Source organism: Hemitrygon akajei, chromosome 16 (genome assembly GCF_048418815.1).
Source record: "Hemitrygon akajei chromosome 16, sHemAka1.3, whole genome shotgun sequence".
Lineage (NCBI taxonomy): Eukaryota > Metazoa > Chordata > Chondrichthyes > Myliobatiformes > Dasyatidae > Hemitrygon > Hemitrygon akajei.
Window position 1 is genome coordinate 30481448 of NC_133139.1, and position 10570 is coordinate 30492017.

General features: G+C 37.5%; 1 protein-coding gene across 6 annotated transcripts in view; it reads left to right on the forward strand.

Moving 5' to 3' along the window:
• Positions 1 to 10570, forward strand: part of pole4 (polymerase (DNA-directed), epsilon 4, accessory subunit) — a 28272-nt gene that overhangs the window by 846 nt on the left and 16856 nt on the right. For 2 of the 6 annotated variants that reach the window (XM_073068601.1, XM_073068602.1), the window contains exon 2: positions 10512 to 10547. The exons of the other annotated variants lie outside the window; for them this stretch is intronic. The gene's annotated coding sequence lies outside the window, so the exon portion shown is untranslated. The remainder of the gene's footprint in view (positions 1 to 10511; positions 10548 to 10570) is intronic. 6 annotated transcript variants of the gene reach the window in all.

A 10570-nucleotide genomic window follows, 5' to 3' on the forward strand; every position in this document is an offset into this window, starting at 1 on the left:
TGGGCTGAGTTGGGTCTGAAACTGTACTATCCTAGAAATCAATTTGTTGAACCATTTGCTTCAGTTCCTTAATTGCAATTTTGTCATTCCTTAGTTGGGAAAAATAAACCTGTACACCATATTTGAGAAAGTGTTGCCAAGCCTTAAATAATTTCAGTGAAATGTCTTTACTGTTATATTGAAATCCTTTTTATAGCAAAGACAGCATTTGCTCTCCGAATTGCCTTCTCTTGCCAACACATTACTTTGCAATGATTAGTGTGGTTATCCGGGCACTTCTGAACATTGAAATCTTTCCCCCTTTCTTTACTTAAGAAAAAACTTTGCTACTTTTTCTATCAAAGTGGATGACTTGGCATATTTCCATATTGTATTTCATCTCCTATGCCCCATAATTTGTTTCTCCCAAGGATTCATTTTCCTCCTAATTACTCATGCTGGTACCTAGCTTTGCATCATTGGCTTCATCATTGCATCCAGACCATTCTTATAGATCATAAAGAGTTAGGATTTGGCACTGATCCATCACAGGCTGCCAACCTGAAAATGATCTGTTCATTCCTAGTCTCCATTTTCTATTCAATAAAGAGTTCCCCAATCTGAGGTTTCTAATTTAGTTTAATATCTCCTAATATGGTAGATCATCAAATGCTTTCTGAAAGTCCAATGGATCCAGGAGATACACTGAAACCTCTTCCCCAACCCCCACTGATTCTGCTAATAAGTTCCTCCGAACAGTGTGGAGCAGCAACTGCCTCACAAGTCCAGTAACTTGGGTTCAATCCTAACTTCTGGCTCTGTGTGGACATTGTATGCTCCCTCTGTAACTTTGTGGGTTTCTGCTGGGTGCTCCCATTTCCTGCCAGATCCCAAAGGTGTGCAGGTCGATAGGTTAATTTATTATTGTAAATTACCCTGTGTGTGTATGTGAGTAGCTAATGGGAATGTGAAGAGAATAAAATGTAATTAGAGTATGGTTAGTGTAGATTAGTGTTCAATGTCAGCCGTGACTTGGGCAATGGGCATATTTCCATGCAGTATGAATCTACAACTCTATTGGATTGATCAAACATGAGGTTTTTTTTCATAATTCCCAATTCTATTATCACTTTCTCTTCTACTGATATTCAGCTAGCTAATCTGTGGCACCCCATTTTCCCTCTCCCTCTTTTCCTAAATAACTGGGTTACATTTGTTATCTTCAAATTAGTGGGAACAATACGTACTAGAATTTTGGAAAGTATTAGTGTATCTACTGAATTCATGGGCACCTTATTCAAACGAATGCAGGTCTATTAGGTTCTTGGGATTTGTTCACTTTTAATCTATTAATTTCCTTAGTGTTTTTGGTTTAAACTAATGCTGATATCTATCAGCTCTTCCTTCACTCTATTTATTGTTTTTTTGTCCACTATGTCCAATGGTGTTTTTGTGACTTCTTCCAGAAAAACAGCGAACTTTGTTTAAATTCTATGTCAGTTCCTTATTGTCCCCTGACTCACAATATTTGGCCCACATTAACTTTTGCTAATTTTTTTGTCTTAAACACTTATATCAAAGCTTTTGCATTCCTGTTTTGAGAAGATTACTTTCCCTTTCCTTTTCCAATCATTGTAATTTTATCAATGGACTTGCTATTCTTTTTGGCAATATATAAGCCTATTCCTCTTGATTTAGCACAATCTTTAATTTCTCTGATTACCACTTTCTAGCTAGATCTTTGTATCTGAAGGGATAGATGTGTATTTGTTATGACCAGTACATTCATTCTTTGAGTATTACATTTTGCCATCATGCCTTTTAAATTTAGTTTCCATTCTGCTATAGATAGCTCATGCCTTATACATTTGTAGTTCACTTTATTTTCTTTTAAAAGCCTGGTTTCAGATTAAACCAATTCATATTCAATTATTAGATAACCTTCTGCATATTATGATCACTCTTACCTTAATTACAAGATTGTTATGCAGATTTCCATACTATGAACTCTAAATACTATGTCTATGTCAATTTACTTAGCTATCTAGATTATATGAAGCCTTTCCATATTCTCAAATCTCTCTTATTTCTAAAATCTTGTTTTCCTTTCAGACATGAGGGTTCATGAAAGGTGATTCAGAGGGTGATTAATGTGCCTTTTACACACATTCCATTCCTGAAATAAACTGCAGATATTATTTCTCCAGATGTACTCCAGTTTGTAGGTCAAAATTCTGGACAATAGTACAGCCAGCAGATCCAGCTGCATACCTACCCAGGTTCTTCACTCACGCGATACATCTATCATGTTTCTGTTTTCCTAATCCATGAACATCTACCCATATTCCATCCATTTTAATCATGTTAATGAAAGGCCTGAAATGGAGAGTAGATTGGAAGTAAATTTACTCTGAGCTGTTCAGGATTCTTCTAAATTTTTCTCTATTTACAATTTAAATTTGTGTCGCTTTACACTTTTCTTTAAAATATTAACTACTTTTAATAACATCTCATTGGGCTGGACTAGTTTCTGAGAAGCATTGATCTTGCTTATTTTGTGAAAATGATCAGAAAATCTAATTACTGAACTGTTACCTGTTAAGTGTAAGTTCATTTAATAATAAATCAGAAATGAGGGGAAAGCCTTAAGAATACAATGGGCAACTGTCTTATATGTCGGGTGTTATCTATGTGGATGTGGTGGAGACAAGTACAATAATAGCTTTGAAAAGACATTTTGATATAATAATTGGAAAGGTTCAGAAGGCCATTCAAACACTGACAAATAGGACTAGATTGAATGGGGCATCTTGGTTGTCTTGGACCAGCTGGGCCACAGGACCTGTTTCTGTACCATTTAACTCTTAAGACTATGATTTTAAAACATTATGCATGCCAAAGGATGGTAGCTGTACCATTTCCCCTTTCACTAGTTTCACATCAGGGCTTGAATGACTGTATGCTTTTAGTAATATTGTTTTATCAAGAAGGTGAGCCCAAACACATCATAACCAGAATACTGCACAAATTCAATGATAAAGCTAAACAGAAGAAAGCACCAACACCAATTTAATTAATTAAACAATTAAAAAATACAGTTAATGACAATTCATGGACAAGTATGAAGAATTACGTTGAAAAACAAAAGAAAATCTGCAGATGCTGGAAATCAAAGCAGCACACACAAAATGCTGGAGGAACTCAACAGGCCAGGCAGTATCTATGGGAAAAGTGTATAATTGATGTTTTAGGCCAAGACCTATAGATGCTGCCTGGCCTGCTGAGTTCCTCCAGCATTTTGTGTGTGTTGCTAGAATTACGTTGAAAGTACTTGATTCTTCAATGTTTCTCAGTTGTGGCTGAGTTTCAACTTACAGGGAACTTTCAACATCCAGGACTATAATAGATTTAGCAAGGTTAAACCTACAGTACTTATTCAGCTTGACATGAAATTCAGTTACTCCCTAAATGAAAAGTTAAATACAATAGTTTCTAGACAAGGCTGATCCAAGTAATTTTGTTTTCCTCCTGGCAGACTGATGTTCTTGGCCACAGTCATCATTCACAGTTGTTTCTTCTTTTGTCATGCTCTTGGCCCACTTAAAAAAACTTGGCACAACTTTATCTCTCAATTGAATATTGTTGCTTTGCTCTTCTGGGGTTTGGAAAAATCTAAGAATTAATTTAGAGTTAAGTTTGATTCAATTAAAGGTTTAGCTTTTTCTGCCAAATTAAGAATTGCTTCAAAAATTATTTAACTTCTAGCTTTCTTACACTTCTCCTGTAATATCTTTTGTCTAGCAAATAAATGCCTAGGCCCAAATTTCCCTAGAATATATATACAGTAGAAGAAAGCCCTTAACTCCAAGTGGAGTCATTGGGACATCGTCGTGATGGTGTTTTTTAGCAGGCTTTCTTATTTTTATGAGGCCAAGTTGCTAGCTCGATGCTCAACCCAGCACGGATGGAAAGGGTGCAAGGGAGCCGGCTGGATATACTACACTTCATTCCAAATTTCTCCAAAACAAATCTAATTATTAACAGAAGAAAGTCTGCAGGTGCTGGAAATCCAAAGCAACACGTGCGTTAACGCTGGAGGAACTTAGCATGTCGGGCAGCATCTATGGAAATGAATAAAACAGTCAACGTTTCAGGCCGAGACCATTCTTCAGGACTGGGAAGGAAGAGGAAGATGCCAGTATAAAAAGGTGGGGGGAGAGGAAGGTGGGAAGTGAAACCAGGTGGGAGGAAATGGTCAAGGGCCGAAAAAGAAGGAATCTGATAGGAGAGGAGAATGAACTACAGGAGAAATGAGAAATTATTTCTATAACCCACTTTAATGCAGGAATGTTGTTGAAAATGTATCTAAATCTTTATTTGTGAGCAAGACGACGGCACTTGTAGGAGCAAACTCTGGCACTTATTGTCATGCGTAAACTTGTTTACAGAAATATGTTGTCGTACCTGCTATGTTCAATGACACAGGTGATAGATAGAGACTGGACAATGAAGACCCAATATTCTGGGAAACAAATAACACACAGTGAGGTGCTACAAATCATAGAACTGTTGTGGCACAGAGAGAGACAATTTGACGTAGCAAACTCCTTGTAGAATAATGTTACCAGTCTTATTCACCTTTTCTCTTCACCCTGAAATTTACATACACTGAACTTCCTCTCAAATTCTCTTTCAAAATCTATAAATAACTGTACGTACCATCCTTACAGGAAATGAGATTTTGTTGATTACCATTTTTTCACACCTGTCCTTGCATCTGTTACTTGATCATTGAATCTGTGATCCTTGGTACAGCTTCTTTCTATATTATCTAAAACAATATTTCTATCATATCTTCTCTTCACCTTCATTTCTCCAAGAACTTCAACTCTCAGTATAACATGTTAGCTGACATTTTTTATCATTTGAACATCCTTGTATTTTTTTGGCACCTTCTTTGGAATTTTCATCTTTCCTAAAGTGATGATCAAAATTGAATGCAATACTTCAGTTTTGTTGGCTAATCAGTATTTATATAAATGTTCTGCACTTGATGACACAATATACCCAAATTCCTTTATAGCAGCATACCCTTTAGTTACAAGCAATTTTGTCTATATTGTACTCAGTTATTCTTGTCATATTAAAATTCATCTCCCAGACTCCTGGTTGATTTGCAGGTCTAGCTATGTAACTTAATAGTCTACTCCTTTCACTTTACACCTCTAAATCTGATATTGTACAAACATTTTAAAAGGTTACACTATATAGCCAAATCAATTGTAATATCAAATAAGCATTAAGATGTTCCTTTCAATATTGCCTCAGACACATTTCGTTAACTTACACTTATTTTAAATTAATGTTGATGCTGAAATTTTGACCTTTAGAGAGAATAAGACCCTTTTGCGGGACACCTTGATTTGCTCCACAAGAATGGCCTTCAGCTTCTAGTCAACTATCAATTTAATTTTCTATATTATATCCATTCTGTGTTCTCAGCTTCTGACACAGCTACATTAAAGCTCGTTAAACTTGAGAACAGCAGAATGTACCTTCCATATTCCAAAGTTCAACAGTTTCAGGCCATCGGGATTTTCATCATTTTTATTTCAGATTTCCATCATCATAAACATTTGTGGTAATTTGCACAAATGATTCTGCATTGATATATCTCCCTAACTGACACCATTATCACCACCGTTCACCAAAAATTGTCTCTTTGTCATTTAATCTCTCCTTCCTCGCAATTGTTTTCTGTTCTCCTTCCCCTTTCCGAGCATCTTAAAACCAAACACATTTCAAAGCTTAAAGTTCAAAGTACAAAGTAAATTTATCGAAGTGAGTATACCATATAAAACCTTGAGATTCATTTTCTTGCAGGCATGCACAGGTAAATAAAGAAGTACAGCAGAATCCATGAAAAACCTTACATAACAAAGGCAGAGTCCCTGAATGTGAGATTACAGGCTGTGTACTCAATTCAGTGCTGAGGCAAGTGAAGCCACCCATGCCAGTCTAGGAGCCTGATGGTTGTAGGGGACCAACTGTTCCTGAACCTGGTGGCATGGGACCCAAGACTCCTGCATCGCTTACCTGATGATAGTAGCAAGAAGAGAAGGGACATGTCAAACACAGGCAGACAGGATGGGCTCAGGTGGGGGGATCTTTGCTGAACACCAGTTTGTTTTCTGCTCTCAGGTCTCAATGCTTTAATCTGGCTTGAAGTCCACCCTGGTGCCCTCTCTTCCAGTGATGGCCAACCTTCAAGGTGCCATACCTGCATTCTTGAGAGTCAAAGTCACTGAATCCTTTTCTAGCAGTCCCATATCCACTCTCATCTCATTTTTATTTTTTACTTGAAAAAGCTTTTACTATCCACTTTGATGTTGTGTCAGCTTCCCAATCCTCTGTCTTCCAGCTAATTTTTGCTTTGTTATATCCCTCTCCTGCTTTTACATTCGCTTTGACTTCCCTCGTTATCCACGGTTGTTTTATTTAGCCATTTGGGTATTTCTTCATTTTTGGAATACATCTATCCTTCAACTGCCTCATTTTTCCCTGAAACTCATGCAATTGCTGCTTTGTCATCCCTGCCAGCATCTCCTTCCAATGTACTTTGGCCAGCTCCTCTCTCATACCACTGTAATTTCCCTTACTCCACTGAAATATTTCACTTTCTCCCTATCAAACTTCAAGTTGAACTCAATCGTATTGTGATCACTGACTCCTAAGGGTTCTTTTACCTTCAGCTCCCTAATCACCTCTGGTTCATTACACAACACCCAATCCAGTATAGCTGATCCTCTAGTAGGCTCAATGAAAAAACTGCTCTAAAAAGCTATCTTGTAGGCATTCAACAAACTTACTGTCTTGAGATCCATTTCCAAACTATTTTTCCCAATCGACCTGGTTGTTGAAATCTCCATGACTAACATAACATTGCCCTTTTGATACGCCTTTTCTATTTCATGTTGTAATCTAGTCCACATCCCGGCTACTATTGAGAGGTCTGTATAAAACTACCATCAGGGTCCTTTTATCCTTGCAGTTTCTTAACTCAACCCACAAGGATTCAACATCTTCCAATCCTAAATCACATCTTTCTACTGCATTGATGCCATTCTTTATCAGCAGATCCACGCCTCCCCCTCTGCTGACCTTCCTGTTCCTCTGATACAACATGTAACCTTGGACATTTAGCTCTCAACTACAATCATCCTTCAGTCACAATTCAGTGATGGCCACAACATCATACCTGACAATCTGTAATAGTGCAAAAGATCATCCATCTTATCTGTTATACTCCGTGCATTGAGATGCAACACTTTAAGTACTGTATTTGTTACCTTTTTTGATTCAGCATCCCTAATGCACTGATACTCACCCTGCTAGCTGCAGCTATATCCTATCATCTGCCTACCCACTATCAGACAGTCTGACTGCATGCTATCTTTGCTTTTTTACCATCCATCCTATCCTGAGTCCTTCACTCTGGTTCCCACCCCCCCCCCCCCCGCCAATATCTAGGAGTAGAATATTAGTAGTAGAACTACTAGTTGAATATCTAGTAGTTTTATGAGCTGCCCAGGAAAAAAGCTGCCATATACCATCAGCACCATCTTTTCTAATGAAAGTCATTTGTCTGACTCACTGACTTTTTCTTTGTAAGTATGATCTGATATTGCTGGGCCTGCTATTTCCGGCATTTTCTTTTTTTTTATTTTGAGGTACAAATCTGGGTTTCGTGCTATTCTTAATATACCTTGCCTGAAGGTAATGTCAAGTACTTGTTTTTTGTCAGATATATGACTGCAGCGTCAATGTTAACCCTACTGGAACACACACAAAATGCTGGTGGAACACAGCAGGCCAGGCAGCATCTATAGGGAGAAGCGCTGTCGACGTTTCGGGCCGAGAAGAGTCCTGACGAAGGGTCTCGGCCCGAAACGTCGACAGCGCTTCTCCCTATAGATGCTGCCTGGCCTGCTGTGTTCCACCAGCATTTTGTGTGTGTTGTTGTTTGAATTTCCAGCATCTGCAGATTTCCTCATGTTAACCCTACTGGATACAGTTAATTGGCCCGGCTCTTAAAACATAAGCAATATTTGGGGCAATTCTACAATTTTGTTATGTGAGCAAATATAATCCATAAAAATGGATACTCCATTATCCAGAATGTCATTAGATATTATTGCAGTATTACACGTGAAATACAACAAGCACCAGGGGTAAGTGTACAGTTGAAGATCCCTGTATTACTCAGCTTTGCTGCTTTCCAAGTCATCCACCTTAGCTGGCCTGCTATTCTCCATTTGGTTCTGCAAAAAAAAGACTGACCACTGCACAAGGACGCTTCAAGTAGAAGGGATTAGAATTAAACCTTTCGAATCCTCTTATTCTGACAGTAACAAATATTAAGCAATTGACAAGCTTTGGATAACACACAATCCTTGAAAATTTTCCAGTTCTTTAAGGCACTTAACACTGCTGCAGCTACAGGCTAAGGACCCAATAATCTCATGACAGTAAATTAGAGCCATCATTCTGAAATGATTAGATTGTGCTTGGGAAATATCCAGGCTTTGAATAATAATAATACTTTAGGACCAGCAATACACATCTCATTTTGGGTTTTCACTATAATTCACATTGGTAAATATAATTTTATGGTGCATAAGCTAATTGAAGGAAATGTTTTACAATTGTCAAGTTTTATAAAATCATGTTATGCTTTTAAGAAACTGTCACTTGAAAGTTATTTGTATGATACAGTGCTGAGTACAAGCTGTATTTATGGTATTCATTAATGTTACAGTGAGGGGGTGCTACATTGTTGTAAATGCCTTTCTGTAATAATGTGTAACATAAAAGACTAGTGTGCTTACTCAGTTCAGATGCATTGAAATTACTTGAAGAAACAAAGAGTTATTTTTGTGTCCAATAGGATTAAATATTCATCCCTCAAGCAAAGTTTTAAAAACTAGTCAATTGTGTTACTATTGATAGTGAACTCTTGTTTGGTGCAAAAGAGTGATTCCACTTCTTATATAAAAATAGATATTCTACTTAATTCTCAGAAAATATTAAACTGCAGATGCTGGAATCTGAAACAAAAACTGAACTGCTGGAAGAATTCAGTCAGTCTAGCAGCATCTTTGGATGTAACTAGTTAATATTTAGAGTCGGAACCCTTCCTCAGAATTCTGTCTGGTTAGAGGGCATTGGGGTGCTTTTGAGTGTTGAGTTCAGACTTGACTTCAATTTGATGCTTTGCAATTTAGATTATAGCTAATGGTGCTGTGTATCCAGTTAAATGTGAACAGTTGAATTGGAGTCAGGCGGGAGCTACAGTGCCCCTGAAATCTGCTCTGCCATTTAAACAAATCACGTCTGATCTGATTGTAACCTCAGTTACATATTAGCATCTACCCACAGTAATTTTCACCCCCTTGCATATTATGAACTTATCTACCCCTGGTTAAAAATATTCAAAAAAGTTCCAAGACTTATGGCTGTCTGAGAAAAATAGTATCACTTCATCTCTGTCTGAAGTGGGCAACCCCTTATTTTAAACAGTCACTACCATTTTCAAAGTATCTCACAAGAGTAAGAATTCTCCCTGAGTCAGGATTCTTCAGGATATATTAGTAAGCCCCATCTTAGTCTTTTAAACTCCACAAGATACAAATCTATCCTGTCCATTCCAGGGCTAGTGAACATTCTGTGAACTGCTTTAAATACTTTAAAATTCTCAAGGTAAGGAGATCAGTGTTATAATCATAGAGTACTAAATCACAGAAACAGACCCTTCAGCCCATCTAATGCTGACCTGATCTTTTACCTAGTTCCATCTACCTGCATCCCGACCATATCCTTCCAATTCATGTACCTATCCAAACTTCCCATAAGTATTACAATTGAACCTGTATCTATCACTTCTACTTACAGCTTGTTCTGCACTTATATCACACCCTGAGTGAAGAAGTTTCCCCTTAAATGTTTCATCTTTCACCTTAAACCCATGACCTCTACTTCTAGTCTCACCCAAACTGAGGAACAAACACTTATTCAGCCTATCTGTACCCCTTATAAATTCTGTTGATCTCTCCTCTTTCTCTTGCACTCCAGGGAATAGTCCTAACCAATCAAACCTGTCCTTATAACTCGGGTCCACAAGTCTTGGCAACATCCTTGTACACAGAACTCCTGATGTACTGTCGCCATATGACTGAAGCGTAACTTCCCTACTTCAGAATTCATTTTCCCTAAGCAATAGATAATCAGATTCTGTTAGCTTTCTAATTGCTGTACCTATGTAGTGGGCTTTTACAAATCATATACTAGGACACTCAGATCCTTTTGTATCTCAGAACCCTATAGTTTCTCACTATTTAAATAAACGTTTTAATTTTTTTCTGCCAAAAATGAACTATTTCACATTTTGCCCACTCACTTAACCTATATGTTGCTTTGTCGCTTTCTTATGTTCTTAGTACAAATTATTTTACTGCCTTTGTTTTTGTCCTCAGGGAATTCTAGCTTCTGGCAGAGATCTGTTGCATAAGGTAAAGTTCCAAGTTTCAAGTAA